A 20930-nucleotide genomic window follows, 5' to 3' on the forward strand; every position below is an offset into this window, starting at 1 on the left:
CACTGGTGCAGGGTTATCAAAGGTGTCAAATGGGGACGGTCCTCACTTTGTAGAGGAAGGAAACACGGGAATGCTGCAGTGCCCAGCTCCACCTCTTTGGTGATGTCTCAGTAGGTAAAGGTGACCAGCAGCGAGTGCGGGGTACCTGTGGGACACACGCAGAGCACTGAGACCTGCTTTGTACCCGCTCCTCACGTTAGAACGTCTGATCCTCTGTCCTGGGGCAAACTCCCCCGTTAAACGGTTGGGCTGGCGGAAGAACAGTTCCTGTTCCTACTAACACTTCAGTGCGGGGTAGTCAGTCACCGGCAGAGCTATGGGCCGCCCTTCTCACTCAGGGCAATCGCCGCACTAGTTTCGGCGGTGACCCGACGGCCAGGGAGACTCCGCGCAGGGCCGGTTACCTGCTCAGGCTGCCCTGCAGCTGCACCGTCGGGCTCTGAGGGGCGGCGGCGGCCCGGCCCGGCCCCTCGGGGCTTACGGGACCCCGACAAGCGGCCCAGACAGCGAGGAGCCCGGCCCCGGCGCGCCCGGCCCCGGCAGGCCGGCCCAGGCCCCGCCCCGCCGCCTCACCGTCGCCAGGGGCAACCGGGCCACTTCCGCCCGCCGCCAAGATGGCGGCGGCGCCGTAACCTGGAAGCGGTCGGTCGCTCGGCGCCGCGGCGGGCCCGCCCCCGGTGTGCGGCGGGAGGGCGGTGGGCGGGCAGTCCCGTGACGGCTCGGTGCGCACAGACGGTGGCCGGCAGGGGCGGGTGGGGAGGGGGGGTCCGAGCTCGCCTCGGGAGGATGGCGGAGCCGCACGGTACGGGGCGGCCGGGCTCGGGGCCGCGGCGGGTTGGGGCAGGGCTGAGGCGGTGGCTGACAGCGGGCGGGGTGGGCCTGGCGGCGGCCGGGAACGGCGGCGGCGGGGGAGGCGGGAGGCCGCGGGCACAAAGGCGGGGAGGGCCCGGGTAGCCGGTAACCGCGCGGGGAGCGAGCCCCGGGCCGCCTCCGAGCCGGGGGTGGTGGCGAGAGGCAGCGGGGCAGCCCTCGGGGCTCCCGGCACCGGCACCCAGCGAGTGTGATCCTGCGTGTGCGTGTGCGCGCTCCCGTGCCCCGCCGGGGCAGCCCCGCCCGGCACCGCCGGGCCCGGGGCAGGTGGGGCGGGCCGGGCCGGGCCGGGCCGGGCTGGGCTGGGGGCCGCCCGCTGCGAGCGGCAGGGCCGGGGCGGGCGGTCGACCCGCAGGGCTTAGCGGCAGGGCTGCCCCGCTCCGCCGCGGTGCCGGGCGATGGCAGCGACCAGCCACGGCCACAACAACAACAGAAAGAAAGGAGGAAGCTCCGCTTTACAGCTGCACCTCTCCTCCTCCCCTCCCGCAACCGGCGCCGAGAGCTGGCTAAGAGAAATCTGAGGGACTTCGCGTGTGTGTAGTGGCACTGGTGCTCAGGGTAATGATTACCGGCGCTCAGGGTAATGATTACATCTGCCTGTGTGTGTGAGAGTGCTGTCCCCCACCCTCTCGTATAGGCGTGAGGTTCTTTTCCTGTTTCACCCGATATGTTTATTGTGGCAGTTCTGATGGAGACGGACAGGCAGAACCTCCTGTCAAAAGTCATCGCCTTCCTGCCTAGCCGGGTGGTTTTTGCCAGTGTTGAAACCGGAGAGGTGTTGCAGAGAAAGCCGTGTGACAGCTATGTGTAGAAGGTGTTTTCACTGAGTTGTGTGTATCTTTCTCTAGGAAACGGTTAAAAAGCTGTAGTAATCTTAGGTGGGGTGAACGGCTGTTGACTAAAATTGCAACTGGGTGTGGGCTGTGCAGAAACTCATCAGAGCTGAAGTTTGGTGGAACTGTCGCCGCTTTACCCGCAGGTACGGACACGGAGTAGAAAGTCACAGTGTGTGAGGGGGGAGCTATGAAGTGCTGAAGTAGTGCTGGTGTTTTTTTAACTGATGTGGTTGACTGTGGAAGCATGCGTTCAACTTAGCTCTGCACATGTGCAGACACTTTTGAGGCAGAATATTCATGATCAAGGAGTTGTAATTGTGCGTGTTGTCATTGCTGCAGTACTTGGCTGGGTTTTTTTTTTTTTGTCTATCAGAGCAGAAATTAAGGTGGGTTTAGTCATTACCTTCATGATTTTCTACTGTTTCTTGTTTACACATTTGACTTTCTGCTTATTGTTGTTTTTACCTTGTAAACTGCCTTTTTATAATCACTAGTCATTATGGGATGCTTCTATTTATAAAATCAAAGGCTTAAAGTAGGTGGTGGTCAAATTAAGTTACACTTATTTACAGCCATATTTCAGGCATATGTTGTATAGTGATCTTGATATAATCCTAGTGTGGTTTTGGGGAGGATTTACTGTATCCTATGAATTTGTTATTACACTGTTGTGAGTACATTTTAATTTTAATAACACTCTTATCCTCTTAATTCCTGCTGAATGATTGGAGTTTGACTATTCTGGCTTTGCATGTAATTATTCTTTGCTCTGGATGAGTAAAATGGGAGATTACTAATTTGAACCTGGACTTCTTTTGTTTTCGGCTGGTGTTTGTCAGCCATCAGGGTTTCTGTACGTGTGGCAAGGCAAAACATGTACATCAGGCAAAACCAATTTTATATGTAATCTTGTAATACAGAAGGATGATTCCAGACAAAGCACTCCTTGTGTCCACAGCATTCCTTTGAGGAATGCCGAGGACTCCTCAAAGATGATGCTGTCTTTTGCCACATCCCTCTATTCTGCTCTTTCTAGAAATGTGAAACAATCCGCAACGTTTTCTCTTAGGGGTGATGGCAAGGGTAGGGTTGATAAACAGTGCTGATTGCCAATAGCTGCTCTTCCCAGTCTAGTTTTTCCTTTCCAGCGTGACATATCTGTAAGGCAGGAGGTGCTGGGAGGGGCGTTCCTTTGTTATGTTGACACTTAAATCGCACTGACGGGTGTATTCTCCTCCAGGAATTTTGTGTGATTTGAAGGGATTCCTTCAGACGAGGAATATTTTCTCCAGCTGCACCCTTAGCCTGTGCACAGAAATGAATTGCTCGGAGGATCGCTGTGCGTGTGCCTTTTAGGAAACCCAGGGATTCATTGTGACTTGGCTGTGGCTTTCTAGAAAAGAATGTTTCTGCTGAAGCGGGGTGTGTGTGTGGCAGTCCCAGCTTGTCACTGCGTGAGCTGACCTCTATACAGCACCCCTGCAATAGCTGGATGCATGCGCTGCTTACGTGTGTGCATGGTGCTCCTGCATGTTAATTGAATCGAGGCTGTAAAAGTGTCTTCTGGTTGTTATGAATGTGACGATCACATTCTGTGATCCTGTCTTGACAAAGCTTGAGGAAGCCCTGCAAATAACCGGGCTGACTTTTGGGAAGGTTTAAAATGTTGATAAGGAAATAAAACTGCATTAAGAGATACCAGATATTCCAGAATACTATTGTGGAGAATTTGGGTGGGTTCTAAGAAGATGATGGGTCTCTCTAGCAGCAGGTTCTTCTTCGTGTCTGAAGGAAGATGAAAGTTTGCATGCATGGATGAAGGGGAAGACAGTGTTTGCCCCTTCCTGCATGCCTCGGCCCCAGGATGGCTCACCCTTGATGCCCACCTTGTCCCTGCCCTTTGGGTGGCTCTGCTTTTCCTAGGTGCGGGGCAGCTTGTGGCCCATAGCATGTACCCGCGTCCAGTGCTCTGTACCCTCTTGCTCAGCTTGGCCATTGGCATTTCCCACCCAAAATGCTTCGAGGCTGTTTGTTTTTTATTTGATTTTCTTATTATCCTCCCATAATTGAAGTGATGCTTGCTTTCCTGCCTGTCATTGTAATACCTTGTATTTATTCTTACTGCATGCAACTGCATCTCAGAGGAGGTATTTCTGTTCTTTCTCTTTCTGATGGATTTTGTGTGTGTGAGGGAGGGCTGGGAAGGACACCGTAGTGAAGATTACACAGCCAGTTGTAACTAGATTGCAGAGACAAAAAGAGCCCTTGTTTACATTATAATTGTACCGGCTGACATATTCTAGTCTGTTTGTTACAGTAGTCTTGTGTGTTACAAAATGTACCGGGATAAAATGTGACAGGTTGTATAATGAGCAGGTAATGTTTGCAGTATTAGCCAGTGACCTTAATTTGCTTGTTTTTTACTTCATTGCTTGGGCTTGATGGTGTTGTGAAATAGATCTAACGTACTATTAAATCTGGGCATTCTCCGACACCAGATTTGGTTCAGTAAAGGCATTTTCAGTACAGCAAAACAATGGTCTCCAGGTAAAAGGGGAATTTTAATTACTAAGAATTTTCCCATCATTAACCTACGGGTAATGGATATATTTTGTAAAGGAATTATTCAGTGTTGATATTTTCTTTCAAAAAGGTAACTTCAAACTGCATTGTTTAGTCTGTTTGAAGATTGTTGCAGTTTAAGAAGTACTTTATTTGTGTTGCTCTCAAAGAGAAATGCATGAGAGAACAGAACCTATCATAGTTGTGGACATGCTGACTAGCGTGAGAATATGTTAAGAGGCTGTGAACTGGTGTAGATAAATACTGGGATGCATGGTCAGACTTCTTCAAACAAGCTGTATACTTGGTTCTTTTAGTCCTGTTTTACTGTTAAAGGTGTACATGAAAAAAATAGGAAAGACTTGAAGTATTTCTTTGCTTCTGGGTTCTCTACAAAAGCATCCTCTCTTTTCAGAGTGGATGTACATTAGATCCTGATTTGCACACCTGCTTCCCTTTATGTTACAGAATGTGCTGGAGAGTATTTTTTGCCACAGGAAAGCATGCAGCTGGTTTGTTTTAGTATTTTTTAGAATAAAGTTTGCTCTTCGTTAGTGGTGTTGGGGTGTTGAGAGAGGAGCAGCGCTGGCGAGGGTGAGCTCTGCCCCAGCCCAGTTCATCTTGAGAAACATGCGACTGGTGCTCATAGTAAGTTGATTGTAGCTTGCTCTTACCTTTGCCACGCTAATCCTCTGCTTGCTTTTGTGTCTTAAAATGCTTCATATTCTGAAGTGATCCAGCAGACAGTATTTCTGCCGAGCCCTGCTGATCCCATGGATATTGTATCTGGTTCAGCAAACCTGCCTACCCTGTGGTCGGAGGCTTTTTGTTATGCATGTATCCTAATTGTTCTTCTGTTGGCATTGTAGCAGGCTGAAGGGGCTGTGCACCAATGCAAATACCCTTTCTAATACCTTATCCATTTGCATTATAATGGCTGCATAAATATTGCAGCACATCTCAGTTCACTCTCTTAATGCTTTGACTGCTCGGCTTTAAAATAGGTTCTTTCTGTAGCACAGATCTTGTTTATGGTTGGGATTGCTTCGCAGAGGGGTTCTGAAGCGCATCTTTATTAAATAGTGAAGCCTGTTTGCGATGCGGTGTAATTTTAACTCACCCGTGTTGCAGTCTCCCACTCCTTGCAGCCCACAGGTTCATACAGGCGCTTGGAGTTAAAAAAAAAAAGCTTAAGCAGTTTTTCACCAACTATTTCTAAAGTCACTATATTTGGGGTTGCAAAACATGTTTGCTCGAGACTTGGTTTTGCATTCATTTCCAGAAATCCTATAGATGTCTGTGGGAATATTTTGCGCATAAGGAATGTGCAATGTTGTGCCATCATTGTTTCACTGCTGAAACATTCAGTGACTTATGACTATCTTTACCCAGAAGCACCCCAATTTTCCTTTGAAAGTGTTGATGCAGTGATGTGACTGAAAGGAGACACTTTTTGGGAACTGGTGGCAGGTTGCCATCCCCTATCTGTCAAAAGTTTGCTTTACGAAGTTGTTAAATAGAACAGCGATTGGTATCACTTGCTTGACTCGTAGTGATTAGTAGATGCATAGAGATTTTTCAATCATAGAATGCCATATGTTAAAGGTTTGGATTAATGTCTTGTAGCTACAGCCTTATTAATGTATTGTGACACATTTTGGAAAGGGTAATATATTAAACTATTTATGTTTTTTGGCTGATCAGTTGTAATCCAGAGTTCACTCTGTTTTAATGGTTTAGTCTGTGAAACATACAGCGAGAAAGGTATATTTAAATCAGGTGTTCATGTTTTTAAAACTATTATCTGATGTTAGTAGCCTGTCACTCTTTCACTTGTTTGCACGCTTCAAAGCAGTGGTAGTTGTTAGGGTTAAGGATATGATGAATGACCCTGCTCTTGGAACTAAAATTAAGAAAACAGTTTTCTGAAACAGTACATGATAGTATTGCAGGAAACCATAAATTTCCTGAGAACTTCTCTATGATGACTGATGATTCACTTATACATGAAGTATTCTGCATTGTGCTGCAAACAACATACAAATGAATATAATACAGTATTTTTAACATTTACCCTGTCAAAACCTTGTGCTTTGTCTGCTAGAAGTTTAGAATATTTCTAGAGATGGGCATGAAAATGCAAGGTTAAACAATGTTAAATGGAAGCATAAAAATAATCTTGAAACCCTGACACCTGAGAACCTTAAGCTGTAGTATATGTATACTCAGTAATTACCCAGTAGCTATTACAGATAATGTTAGGTTAGTACCTAAAAAAATACGACAAAACTATTTTAGGGTTTGCTGTTGTGTTTAGATCTGTGTTTTCAGTGTTTCCATCCTGATGAGGGGATAGTATTAAACTGAAATTGAAGATGGGTTTCAATAACAGTTTGAATGTTCAGAACGATCCATTGGTCTAGCAGTTTGTGTTGATTGGGAGTGAAAATAGGTACACTTTTATGTAGAAATACCTGACTGACCAGGGCCTGACATTTATGTGTAACCAGATGCAGTAATGATCACAGGGAGTTGGGCTTCTCCTTTTTCTTTTGCCTGTATCCCAGTCATCTGGATCTTGGCAAATAGGGGATTTTGCTTTCTCTTCATTATGAGGCTTCTCTCCTTGACTGGGAGTAGTGGTAATCTGTGTTTTGTAGCGTGTAAAATGTCCAATCTTCTGTATAATCAGATTTCTCAACAGTTGTGGGATTGTTTTGATGGCGAAAGTTAGGATAGAATCTGTTTTGTAACACAGCCTTAGTCATGTTTATTGATAATTGTCCTGAGAGGAAGCACTCACTTTGGGTCAAAATGCTTTAAAGTGAAAATACTCTTTTCTTACTGTTTTAAATCTTGCATAATTTTGTTTTTTCTTTAACCAAAAGAAAGCAATTTAGTGTCACTGTAACTTTAAGCTTGTGTAGCACAGAAGTGAAGGTCCTAGTAAATTTATAGGTAATTGGCTAAAGCTATACATACAGTGCAGCTGCCGGTGCTGCTGAGTAAAGTACTTTGTGCCGTGCAAGAATTCGGGTTTTTAGCTTCAGGGTTTTTTTCCTTCATGTTGTACCTGATCCAGCAAAATGCTGGAGTTTGTTCCATCAGCATTTAAAAAAAGGTGAACTAAATCCTATAATCACTTTCAGTGTCTCCCTTCCAACTCCCCCCCCCGCCCCAAATCAACCCCCAGCTGTCCAAGACAAGGAAATAATCAAGTAATCCTTATTGTCTCTGTTAGGTGAACTCTTGTATTTCTGAAATTGTGATGTTCAGAGTTTCATGCTCTTTTATATTCCCCTTCCCCCTCCTCTTTGAGTTAGCCACTGCAGAAAAGCAGAACTGTGTTTCTTTCAATTCTAAGGGATAACTACGCAGAGAGGAGTGGTCTTCAGATTGCCTTAGATACTAAGTCCTGTTTAGAAGCATTTAGTTACATGGAGTCACTATGTGTTGCAGAGAGAAAATGACTTCATTAGCAAACTATATGGCTCCTGGAGGCATCAGGTGGCTCAATATGTAAACAAAAGTCCAGAGCAGTCAAAAATAGAGCTTTATAAAAAGAAATAGTGCAGAAAAGTGACCTCCTAAACAAGGAAGTGAAGGGCTACCAGGGAATCTATCTGTGGAGTCCTGCAAAATGATGATTATAGCAGAATATAGAGGGCTTATGAAAACCCATTTTGCTGTTGCTTCTGACATAGCATTTAGAGTACATGGTTTTTTAAAATGGTTCTTGTAGAGGACTGCTTGTATGATCAAAGGGCTTAAAGCCAAGAAAATCCTGTAAAATATGCATAATTTGGTGATTTGCACCATTTTCTTATTGAAGGGATGGATAGGTTAAATGAAGCCTCAGTTTAAATGTTCTTGTTAACATACTAACTCTGTGGCAATTACTTTTCTAATAGGTTTTAAAATCCGATGGCTATTGTACAGTACTTGAAAAACCTAAACTAGTTCTTATTAAAGAGAATTTGGTAATACCTGCAGTTACATGAGCTATATTGAATTTAAGATTCTGGATGATTTCACGGAAAGGGAAATTTATGTTGGTAAGTAACATGAATTAAGAAACCTGGGAACTTGTCTTTGTGCAGCAGGTTCTGCTCTTGTAAGTCCCTCTTAACTCTTTTGAGGTCCTGGACAGTGTGCAGCTGATGGCAGATTTCAGGTGATCGTATTTGTTTTTCACAGGGGGCTATACATTTGCTTTTTGGGAATACTCAAACAATTGTTTGGCAGCTTTCTTGATAGCATATTGTGTGTGGTAGGCCTAGTTAGGAAGGAAACAGAAGTTTAAATATTATAGCCATGAGTTGTAATTCATACAATAAATACAACAACTGGGATTATTTTTTTTCCATGACTTCATCCATGAATTTATTTTCTGTGTTTTAGATCATCATTAGGCATATTTTTACAGTAGCTATTTCTCTCTTTCCCCATAAGAAGTCTTCAGATAAATGTTGCTAGTTACTTCTTGCATTTAAACTGTACACTGCCTTGTCTTTTAAAACTGCTTTTTTACAGTCCAGCTCTTTTGAGAAACCTTAAGTCATACCCAGGCAGCTATCGGGGTTTCAGTTACATGCTCTCATTGTAGTATCATGTTTTCTGCTTCTGAGATGCTGTTTATTGAACCAATTAGTTGCTGGGTACAAGCCAGAACTTTCTCCTGAAATCAGAAGTAATGACACTGTGAGGGTTTCTGTTCCTAACGGGCAGTGACAGTTATGTGTGACAAGGACGTGGTTTGTATCCTGCAACCTCGGTGCATGCCTGTGTCTGTGCCTATACTCAGTCCTGTCGAAATCAGTGGGGTAAACTTCAGAGTATGGATCACACGTTCACATCATAGATTTGATGGTATGTCTGTCTTGGAATGTTTCTGAAACCATTCCAGCTTCTCTGTAGTCAGCAGATGGGATGCATACGCCTTCATTAACAGGCAGTTAACTCTGCTGGTATGACTGAATTTTCATCACGCTCCGGGTCTCTGACTTGGCTCTTTCTGCGTTCCAGCTCCCACTGTTTGTTCTGCTGTCTCCAAGAAGAAATCGGCACTAACATTACATGCTCCTGCCCTCCTGTGGTAACAAAACCCTAAATGTTTTTCTCAAAATCAGGTTGTGTAAAAATAAAAGAGAAAGAGAGGAGAATAAGGAACCAGTTTTTCTCTTCTGGAGTGGCTGCGTGCAACTCTCAAGATGTATGTTTGCTTTTCATGAAGTGTTCTGCTTCAAAAGCCCTGACAAAATCATAGTCATGTCTAAACATGCTGTTACAGTATCAAAAACACTGTGTAGCTTTTCATGGCTTTGAATTAAACTTCTGGCCTTTTTGCATGATACGTGCTATCCCTTTTGCATTAGAATAGAGAAACTAAGGCACTGAAATTCCAGGCTAGATTAGCAGCCACAATGGGGTTGCTCTACCTTTCCTGCAGTGACTTGGTGGGAGCTGAAACCTGGTTCCAGCAGTGCCTTGAAGAGCCCGCCCAGCGGGGTGACCCATGCCAAGCTCACCATGAGTAAGCAGCAGAGGTTGATCTAACCCCAAACTCCTCGCTCCTTCCAGACAAGTGGAAGGTGGAGCAAGACAAATGGGTGTGAAGCCTTTATTGCCATGAAATTGTCAGTCATGAAAGCCATGGAGAGCAGTGTGTTCGAGCTTTGAACATGAGGTGTGACAACAAGAGGTCATGTTGCCCAGAAGGATCCTGAAGGTGCTGTAGTAGTCAGTATGTGACCTCTTGTTTTTTTAATGATCCTCTGTATTAATAAGACATATTTAGTATATGACAGAAAGCTGCTGTCATCTTAGTTTCAGAGCTAACGGTGTATATAAACTATGGATATACTCCTTCAGTCTCTTTAGGCAAATGTTTATGTGTTATTCTCAACATGTAAAGTCTTGGAACAAGAAATCTGTGTTTGTCACAGCTTTCACTCCTGTGACTTCCAGTGTCTACTGAAACTGTTGGTTTTTTTTCCCCCTGCTTAAACCTGCTTCATGTTAGGAGGGAGACTTTCACAGTTTGCACACCGTTGTTTCTTCAGGCCAGCTTGTTGGCTGTCTTTCAGTAATAATTAATATAAACTGATAAGTTGTATACCATGGTAATCTGAAAGTAAGCTTTAGAGCTGCTTCTGCTGATTTTTCTCATTGTTCTGTACTTTTACAGTGTCATTTTTGGTCCCTCTTTATCTTTGAAACCAGTTAACAGTGAAGATACATTACACACTGTTCCCACAAAAGGAAGTGCTCCAGAATAAGCTTTGGTGATCTTTGCTGTATAAAATTCTTACTTTGTGGCACAGAAACAAGTTCATTCAAGGCACAAGGCTGTACAGAGCATGAAAACTACTCATTGCTACTGCTTGTCTCTGTTCCCTTATCCTGGGATAACGTACAGTATGCTGCCTCCAGTTGTCGTAACCAAGAGTATGTCGGAGATTTCTGCAAGTAATGGCTCTGACCATTGAGTTATTCTGTTTGTAATTCTATCTAGAAGTAAAAAGTTCAAATGAAAATAGGGGTAAAGAGCGCAAAAGTTTTGTATGTGAGTGCTACTTTTAAAATGCTGATTGTTGTCTAATCATAGAATCATGGAATGCTTTTTCTAAATGGAAATCTTATAGTGATTTGAACTTTTCCAGTGATAAAGAAGTGACTTGTTTTTCATGTCTGAAGATGATAAGCAAAGGATGATGAGCTACAGAGAGGGCTCTGAATGGGCTGTGTATGGCTGTAATGACTGCTCAGACCCTTTTCTCCCTATCAAGAGTAAGTTTTCTCTCCTGCCTAAGCAAGTTTCTCAAGCAGTGGAGGGCAAGGTGGGCAACAGTCTTAGATATTTATTTTAATTATGATTTTTATGTAAGTGTTGTATAACCTGGTTCATGAACTAAATGAGAAACCAAGGATCTAGTTAACAAGTTGTCATTTGTGGGGTTGTCCTTTGATGGCCATTCCGTATGTACTGCAGGTGTGTGTATATATATTCATTAGTACAAACACGTACTGCTTTTCAATTACCAAAAGTAAGTGGGCAGAACTTGATTAATTAATTAATTCTGGAAACGTTACTTTTTGCCCAGTTTTGGACCACTTTTCAGGTGGCTGCTCTAATATGAGGTTTACGTTGACCCTTTGTAATAGCAATGATAATTCCAGAACCCAGATGCTTAGGATTAATTTGGATGTTGATTTTCCTTGCTGCCAAAACTCTTTATTACTAGCTAGCAAGTGGTCGAAGGTCTGTTATCAGTCGGATCAGGGAGAGAGGTTGTGTGGTCCTTTTTCTTCCTCTAATGTGACCCATGGGCACTTTACATCTCTCTGTTTGGTTTTGATTATTATTAATATGCAGCTTTGAGCACTGCCTAGCACTTGCATCCTAATGTAAATAAAGTATCCCAGCTTGAAAAGCGGTGACGAATGGAAGCTTAAACATGTGGTCACCGAGCAGACTAATGAGCCAGTGCAGGGTGTTTGGTTCTTCTAAGTCAAGCTTTTCTTTTGCCTGTAAGGTTCACTTTTCAGTGTGAGGTGTTCTGATATGCTGACACCATTGTAATAGTACCATTATAAGTTACAGATATATATATCTCTAAAAAATAAAAGGGGAGGGAATTACTTTGCACTGTTTGTGAAGTTCACCAAATTCACTTGTGGATCACTCCCAGCTTTATTTTGGTATTTCTGATGACATGTCATCATTCTTAAAGTACTGGTGTGGCTTTTATGCAAATTTGCTAGTATTTGAAACAGCATCTAGAAATAATAGCAAATTGAGAGCTCCTGATAATAATATAGCTGAGGAGAAAATTTTGACTGGAACTGGTGATTTTATTTTTCCCCAGCTCAATTTAGATTTGCTGTTTTATCTCTATGTTTTTGGTGTGTTTTAAATAAGACTTGAGGATATAAGCATGCTCACTGTAACAGTCTTGCTCTCTAGATATACCAGGGTTTTTTTCCCCTGTGTTTAGGGAAATTGTTTTCTTTGGGCTTGATGTATCCCTTAATCTAAACAGTATTCTATTGATTCAGTGCTTGAAAACCTATTTGAAAGGAAAACACACGAGGTGCTGGGTTGATGTTGAGGTATGGCTGTAGCTTTTACTTTGTGTTAAAGTGTTTGTGTTAGTTCTCCTAAGACGACATTTTAGTTGCTAGGTTCCTAATAGTTAAATTTCAATGAAAGCACAGATTTTAACAGCTCAAAAGCCCTCATTTAACCAACCATGATTGTATTTTCTTGCAGTAGTCTCAAACTTCAGTGTTTTTCTTGAGACACCTATGATGAATAACAGGTCTTCCTACGCTGGTTTCTTTAGTGGAGAGATTCAGGTGTCCTCTGGCTTCATATGTGCTTTTTGAGGGTAAGGATGTGCAAGTTTTTGAATAGTCTCGTAAAAGATAAAAGCACTGTGTCAGCTGAAATAGTAAAATTCAGTTTTGCTTTACTTCAGCGCTGCACTAAATAATGATTTAGTTGAAATATAATTTCACTGCTGACTGAGTTGCTGAGTTTTTTGTTTGTTTGTTTTCTTGAGTTGTTCCTTAGTTCTGTGCCTGTGTTTTGGAACTGTTTATTGGTGTATGAATACAGGTCATTGAAATAGCGATCAAATACAATTACTACTTGTAATTACTTCTGATCGCAGAGGGGGAAACCCAAATAGGTGCAGCCTGTAGAGATCTTCCTTTGCTGGGGGAGGGTGGTCTGTAGCTGTTCCAGTTTTACATTATACTGGATTTGTAGTAGTAGTAAAATTGGTTGCTGAAAGTCGATAACTGAATCCCAAATTCAGAGGAAGATCAGACTCTTAACATTTTTTCATCTAGGTGTTCATCTTAATGTAATGTGGAGGCTGAAACAGCCATTGCCTTCTTGATTTTTCTCATAGACACTGCATCACAAATGCAGTATTTTCAGTCTGCAGATATCTGAAGCCTGATTTATGGTCACATGAGCTCTGTAAGGCTTGTTTTTAAGCAGTACCGCAGACCTTTTAAGCTTAGTTTTAAAACTGATAGTTTTCTGGTTTCATTTCTGCTGAAGTTGTTTTTAGGAATATTTTGCAATTTTTTGTCTTGCTCTCATTCTCATGGAAAAATGTAATCTTCTAAGTGGTGAATGTTAGCAAGTTCTATTGCATTCTGGAGAGTTTTGATTCCATTTAACGTTCAGACTTCTCTATTAACATCATCATATGTTGCTTATGTCAGCATGAATATTACGTGGTAGCATGCAGGGCAACATAGCTTGGTTAGGCGTCCATAGAGCTGACTTGCAGGGCAATGATGTGCTTCCTTTTCCTGAAGGAAGAGTAGAAGGGGTATTTGGGCAAGAAATACTTTGAGCACTGAACTTTTTCTTCGAAAACACTTTGTAGCCATATCTAGACTTATAAGTACCATGCCCAAAGCATGGAGGGGATAGGGATATTCTAGCAGATTCCTACAGCATTATGGTGTGATTATCAATAAAAGGGAGGAAGCGCACACACAGAAACACTTCTTGAAGATGTCACTTCTTTTCTAGGGAGAGATGAACAGCTTTTGAATTAAAATGATAGTTTATTAACAAATGTTAGAAGTAGGAAAGAGATGGTACTGCATAAGATAAAGTATGCCTAATGCAGCTTGCAGTGTAGAGCCTGTCTATTGCAGGGATCATGTGGCCTGGGTTTAGTAACATCAGTGTTGATGTTGTTTGCTCTGTAAAATAAGCTAGATGTTGATTGTGAGAGAAAGGTGCAGTGAAATAGTATCATCTGCACAGATCTGACGCAAGGAATTTAGGAGGTAAAGGGCAGTGCAGAGTATGTCAAGCAGCAGAGGCCACTATTAAAACCTCTTTCTTTGTCCTGCTTCCAAGTGGTAGTCCTTGCAGACACAGATCAAATTTAGGCTTAGCAAGCAAGAATAATTTTAAACTAAAATTTCCTTCTGTGCATCATGTCTGAATTTGATCCCCATAGGCTGCTGATTGAATGTAAAGTGGTTTTATGTGTATCTTAATTTAACAAAAATTAATGCTATAAACGTTAATTTTAAATTTTAGCTATACTTGAATACTAAGCCAGTACTGACAGTTGTCAGGCCAGTTATGTTACTCATTGTCCATGTAAGAATTAGGGAAGGTTTTGGTTAGGTAGGAATTTGTGTGGTACCTGCAAGCGATATTCAGCTCTTCATATTGCAGCTTCTTCTCCACCTTCTGTTTAAAGAATTATTGTCAGGGAATGTTAGAAGGGGAGGAAGGAGGAATTGTGGAGGAGAGAAACAGCCTTCCTTTGCACAACCTTATGTCCAAGAATCACAAGAGCTGAAGGCTGGTAGGGAGGAGAAGGTTTCATCATACACATGCTAATCTGTCAACCCCGCATAGGAACAAAAGACTTGATGTAATTTGGCTGTTTCTTGCCTTGCAGCAAAGGGAGGGATGGAGAAAGGCTTGGGACAGGGTGGAGGAATATAGCACTGGCACGTTGCACCTTGCTGCAAAGGCACTGTATGCTGAGCAGGTGGCATTGTCTGTGCCCTGTTGCAGGGGACACACTAGTTCAGGTCCTGTTCCACAAGTCTTCTCTAGTTCTGTTGTCCTGCCTGTCTGCTGCCTCTCTGCGCTCATTGTTCCTGTACACTGTCATACATACAGTTCCCTGCGGTCTGTACCCAGTACTCCTGTCTCACGTCAGGTAAATGGTGGTGGTTGTCATGTCTCTTTTACCTGTACCTCTGCTTGTTCTCTCTTTCTGATCCTTTCCATTTCCTTGGAAGTGTCATTCTGTGTTTTTTCTTCACATTACCATTTTGGGAATAGTTGAGTAGAGGAGGAACGAATAGGTAGCAAGTATTTGTTAAAATAAATCAACTTTGTTGTTGAACTAATTTTTATATATTTATTTTTCAAGGTTTTGGTACCTCTGCAGTGTTTCAGTTTCTTCTTTTTCCTTCTGTTCAGGAGCTTTTTTATCTCACTTCCTCAGATATTCTCCTTGTATCCTCTTACTGTTTGTATATAAATATAGTACCCTGATTTTGAACATATTGTTCTGGAGCGTGTTGTCATACTAAAAGTTGTTCAGCCCTTGTAGTTGGTTCATGAGTCTATATACCTTTTCTGAGTGCTTTCTGCATGTGTCAATTACTTTTTGGATTACACTTCTTCTGAAAAGGGCTAATTCCCTTTTAATCTGGATTATTTCAACCTGTGCTGCTCGTGTGAATGTTGCTTAGGTGGTTGAATTACCAATCTCCTGCCCTTGTGTGTCAAAGCATTGAGGCTCCATCGCTTGGCAGCAGGAGGCTGCGAGCGGTCCTTGCCTGTGTGCAGCTCAGAGAGGAGCACGTGTGGGCAATCCAAAAGCGGTGAATCATCTGCTCTCAGTTTGCACCATCCAGTGCAATCCTCTGGTGCATTTGTTTAATACATACAGATTTTGCAAGGCGCAGGTATCTAGAGGCCATCAGGTGTGGTGAGGCTCTGTGTTGTGCCTCAGCTGGTGTAAAGGTTGCATTTTTCTTAGTCATTTGTCTTACAACTCACAAACAGATCAGGTGATTCTTTGTTGAGTTACTTAGACATTTAAAAATGAAATCTAGTTTTGTCTGAAACGAAGGGCAGTAAGGCACAAGAATGTTGCTTGTTATAAACAGACATACAGCACCATTGTCTTTAGTACTTATTTTGCTGTATAGTGGTATGAACTTTAATGTAGCTCTAAGCTTGTTTTAGATTTCCATTATCTAATTGATTAGAAAGGGGTGAGGTAAAAGGCTTATTACTACATCATATTTGTACAGTGGCATTTAACTCTCTGTGTCTAATTTTTTTTTCTATGTCTTTTATTTCAGTTTAACATTGCTGCTATTTTCTACTTTTACAATGCACAAACCTTTCAGACGTGCTAAAGAGTATATCATGCAGTTGATTTTTGGCAGACAGAAATCATGTTTTTCACTATTTCTAGTAAAAATGTCATTGCAGACCTTTTGTTTTTTAGGGGGGAAAAAGATGCCTCATCTGAACAGATTTTGAAGAATCTGCTTGGAAGGGATCATACTGGTTTTCTTTTTTTTTCCTTTTTGAAAGAAAACATCTTGTTCCTGTGAAGATGCCCGATTTATCATGCATTTTGTAGCATTGTTAGTGTATGTGAAGTGATCTTTTAATCAGGCTCCTAGTTATGAGCAGAACAGTGTTCAGTGCCATTTGGAGGCTTTTGGGTGTCAGGCTGGGGCTTAAGCTGTTGCGTGGGTAAGCCCTCCTCGGCTGTAGGAGTGAGCATGAGGAGCATTCATGGGCAGGTCTGGCCTTCACATGGTCCTTCATAGGAAGGTGAAGAGAGCTTGCGTTCTCTTCCCTGTTTGTTTCAGTTTTATCTTTTATCCTGGGAAAGAAATCTCCACGGTTGTCTCTGGAATCTGTAAGAATGTGGGTGAACTTGCAAGAAATGTAAATGTTGGTATTCTTGGGTTTTGGTTCTTTTTTTGTAATGCTAATGCATTGAATGTTGATGGGAGTTGGGGGGAAACCATGTAAAAACTAAATAAAAAGGCTCTAAAAAGTTACAGAAATTAAGTTTGCAATCTAAAGCTGTCAAAATTACAGGTGTGTATGAGGTGGCTTCTAGTGCTTTAGATGATTGTGCTTGTCAGGATGTGTTTAATACCTCTCCAATTACTCCGTACTTTTGCCTTCTTGAAGACCCTTCTCCATGTAGTATGTAGGAGCAGGAGTGGTGCTTGTTGACTGATTGCCATTTCAGTATTTTTATATCTCTATAATCTCTTATGTGGATTTTTAAGCCAGCTGCCTTGTACCTGCCAGCCTCCCATCTCCACTTGTGTTCCATCTCCTACTGTTTCTCCCTTGCCCATATTTCTCAACTTGCCCATATTCCAGGCAGGAGCTTTTTTCCTTTGTGTGGCCATTGTGGCTCCAAGGAAGGTGGGGAGGATGGCAGGAGGGTGTTTCAGCCGAATAGGAAAGGCCTGTTCAGCCACTGAGTTTGACTTGCTCTGTGGGAATGCCTTATATCAAAAGAAGTTGGCGAGTAGGAGTCGAGGAGGTGAAACTGGCTCAGGGTTGGTGAAATACTCGGCTCTTTGTTGCCAGAGGAATTCCTCACAGTTTTCTTATTAGAGAGGGGTTGGAGTGGCCAGGAGTGACTATGTGGTGAAATTCACTGTGGCACCAGATGTCGTCTTAGTAGATTTCAAGTCCCTAATGTAAACCAAAAATGCCATGGTTCTTATGGAATCAGTGTTAAGATTAATTTTGACATGAAGGTAAAAGCAATGTGCTTTTTTACAGCTGTCAGTCTTATGAACAGCTGAACCATGTAAATCACCTTACTCTTTCACTCCATTCTCATGTCCTCTCAAGGCCCCACTTTCCAACCTACAACATCCCCCAAAACCCCAAGGGCTGGCAGGCAGTTGCTGGTAAACATCAACTTTGAGGAGTGAGGGCTGAAAAAGAGCATTGGCTGTGTGTAGTTATATACAGAGCTACCTGGCCCACATATAGTATGCATCTCCCTGCTTAAATAATGTTTCACTGCTTTATGTCATTGTGTTTAATTCTGTTTTGCTCACTGGGGAGAACATCTGAAAACTCTGGAAAATGCTTGGGAGCAATTTTATTCTTCATCACCTTATCAGGGTGTAAAATGAGCCTACATTTCTATGGTGCCATTAGTTTACAGAGCTCCCCAAGGTATTTCTAAGTTGTTTTGGCTTCTCCAGCTGTGGTTAAGCATTGTTTCAAGCAGCGGTGTAGGGCAGTAGTCTGCCCATTGGAGCGCGGAAGTTGTTGCACCATGTGCAGCAAGGGAGGGTAAGGACAGGGGGAGAATAATGCAAAACCCTAACTATTCTATGATTCTATGAAACTGTAGGAGTATCTGGGTAAGCAGAATGCAATTGAAATTAGAAACATAGAGGTTAATAATGAGAATCTAGCTGGAGTGGACGCACATACTACAGGAAAAATACCATTCTTTTAGGCAGTTTGTAGTTCTTGAGTCTGAATAAGAATACTCGGAGGGTGGAAGTGGTCCATCACATTGTGTTTAGGCATGTGTTTGTTGGAGTATTTTTAACTTGCATCTAATTATGTGAAACGTAGCAGTTTTTTGTACTCTTGTTCTATCTATGTACTAACTTGGCCGGAATCGGTTTGGTCTAGCCAAGTTAAATGCATTTATCTGAAAGGGTCAGATTAGAAAACCAAACAAAAATCACTGGAAAAACATTGGTTAAGCAGTAATGGGGGAAGATCATAAAATCATAGAATGGTTTGGGTTGGAAAGGACTTCAGATTATCAAGTTTCAACCATGCTGCCACAAGCAGGGACACCTTTCAGTAGATCAGGTTGCTCAAAGCCCCGTCCAGCCTGGCCTTGAACACTGCCAGGGATGGAGCATTTACCGCTTCTTTGGGCAACCCATTCCAGTGCCACACCACGCTCACGGTAAAGAACTTCGGCCTTATATCTAACCTGAACTTCCCCTGTTTAAGTTTTAACCCGTTATCCCTTGTCCTGTCACTACAGTCCCTGACAAAGAGTCCCTCCCCAGCATCCTTACAGGCCCCCTTCAGATACTGGAAGGCTGCTATGAGGTCCCCACGCAGCCTTCTCTTCTCCAGGCTGAACAGCCCCAACTTCCTCAGCCTGTCTTCATACGGGAGGTGCTCCAGTCCCCTGATCATCCTCGTGGCCCTCCTCTGGACTTGTTTCAGCAGTTCCATGTCCTTTTTATGTTGAGGACACCAGAACTGCACACAATGCTCCAGGTGAGGTCTCACAAGAGCAGAGTAGAGGGGCAGGATCACCTCCTTCGACCTGCTGGTCACGCTCCTTTTGATGCAGCCCAGGATACGGTTGGCTTTCTGGGCTGCGAGTGCACACTGCTGGCTCATGTCAAGTTTCTCATCAACCAACACCCAGAATGTTGATCTTCTCAAAGGGGTATTTATTTTCTGGGAGCAGGTCAGATGCAAAGTATGTTAACCGAGTTCTAGAAGTGAGGAGATTTATAATTGGAAACTTGTGGATAGATATGTATGTTCTTGGACTTTACTAGACACTTGTATATCTTCCAAGCTCATGTATTTTAGGTGAAAAATAAATGTTACTGCATATATCTGTTTCTATACTTTAGTTATATTTAAACTAGGTGTTCAATAAAACAAATATATCCAGGCTTTTCTCATCTTAGCTTCAGATCAAGAACTGCAAATTATCTTAGCTAGACAAAAAATGGAACAGCGGCCAGATACTGTGCAGTGCCAAGCTGCCATATGTAGTTATTGTGGCTTTGTCTGCTAGAACATGGAAGGTAGAGTCATCAGTCCTTTTCATGTTCAGAATTGTGTTAAAAGCACACTTTAAGTTGATTTTTAGATAGGCTTTTTTCCTAACACAGAAACCCTCTGCAAAGGGATCTTGTGACTTAATGCAGGCACTAATTAAGACCAGAAAATGGAAGGGCCTGAGAGTCATCCAGCACTGAACTTTGTGAAACGGTCATAATTATTACATAAAAGCATGCTGAAGATGAGCGAGCTTATTGCACGAAATTCAGAGACAAAGAAGCAAAGGGAGGTGCTGCAATAAACCGTTTTTACTATTTTGCCAGATAACTCTCTGCAGCTGGTAGGAGGCAGGGTAGGATGCTACCCTAGGTAGCAATAGAGCAACGTTTTATTTAGCTGAGATGGGATTTGACATGTTGTTTGTCCTAATTTTTATAGGATCTACATAAGTTCTTAGTAATACAGCTAATCAGTAGGTAATATATTACTCTATTGATGTTTTGTGCGTTTGCTTTTTCTCCTGCCCATCATGTTTTGTCTCCTGTTTGGTTGGGTTTGTTTTGATATGTTGTTTGTATTGCTCAGAAGAAATGATGAATAAAAGAACAATATTTGATGCTGGTTTGAAGTTTGCATTGTCACCTTTGGGGACCAGAGCCGTTTTCTGTCACATGTGTAGCAAAGCTCTGTATGGCAGGCTGCTTCCTTTGTTTATGAGAACTCTTGAGGGATCTGAATTGTAGCACCAGAGTAGTAATAGTGCTAATAGTGAGGGTTTTTTTAGCAATAGAATGTAACTTTTTGCCACAGCAGGGTCATCTTTATTCAGAGGAGGGTATTGGGTAGATTTGGAGCACTTCCCTTTGTGGAAAGAAGGTTGTACCCCACTATAGATGCAGAATTTGGGTAGTCCCAAAACCCCTGTTTTTTCCTAGAATAATATGTCTATTTACAATAGCCTTTTTTTAGGCATATCTAGTTATTAGGACCTGTACTAAGACTCAGGAATGTGTTCCATCAAGCAAATTAGGATTTTTAAATTTCATGTATTATGCAGCATTATAGAGCCTGCTGATATGGTGAGTTACCATGGCAACGGAGACATGCAGCTCAAAAGGTACATGCTGGGGGGCCACACATGCAGAAAGTACCTTTTTACATATTAAAATAAGCTACCACATGGAGTTAGGAGAATGCTTTGTACTTGTTCTTAGAGTCTGTTTCTACGAAAACATGAAATGGTATTTTATAGCTTGGCCAAAATCTAGTGTTGTTTTTTTTTTTTTTCCCCCATAAAGGAGAGAAATGAAATGCTTTAT

The 20930-nt window shown here is 42.5% G+C and overlaps 1 protein-coding gene across 2 annotated transcripts in view; it reads left to right on the forward strand.

The window, feature by feature from the left end:
* Positions 1 to 589: 589 nt before the first annotated feature.
* Positions 590 to 20930, forward strand: part of SHOC2 (SHOC2 leucine rich repeat scaffold protein) — a 70319-nt gene continuing 49978 nt past the window's right edge. Inside the window, exon 1 of one of the 2 annotated variants that reach the window (XM_065672243.1) lies at positions 590 to 722. The gene's annotated coding sequence lies outside the window, so the exon portion shown is untranslated. The other variant, XM_065672242.1, reaches the window with a different exon arrangement.

Source organism: Lathamus discolor, chromosome 3 (genome assembly GCF_037157495.1).
Source record: "Lathamus discolor isolate bLatDis1 chromosome 3, bLatDis1.hap1, whole genome shotgun sequence".
Taxonomy (NCBI): Eukaryota; Metazoa; Chordata; class Aves; order Psittaciformes; family Psittacidae; genus Lathamus; species Lathamus discolor.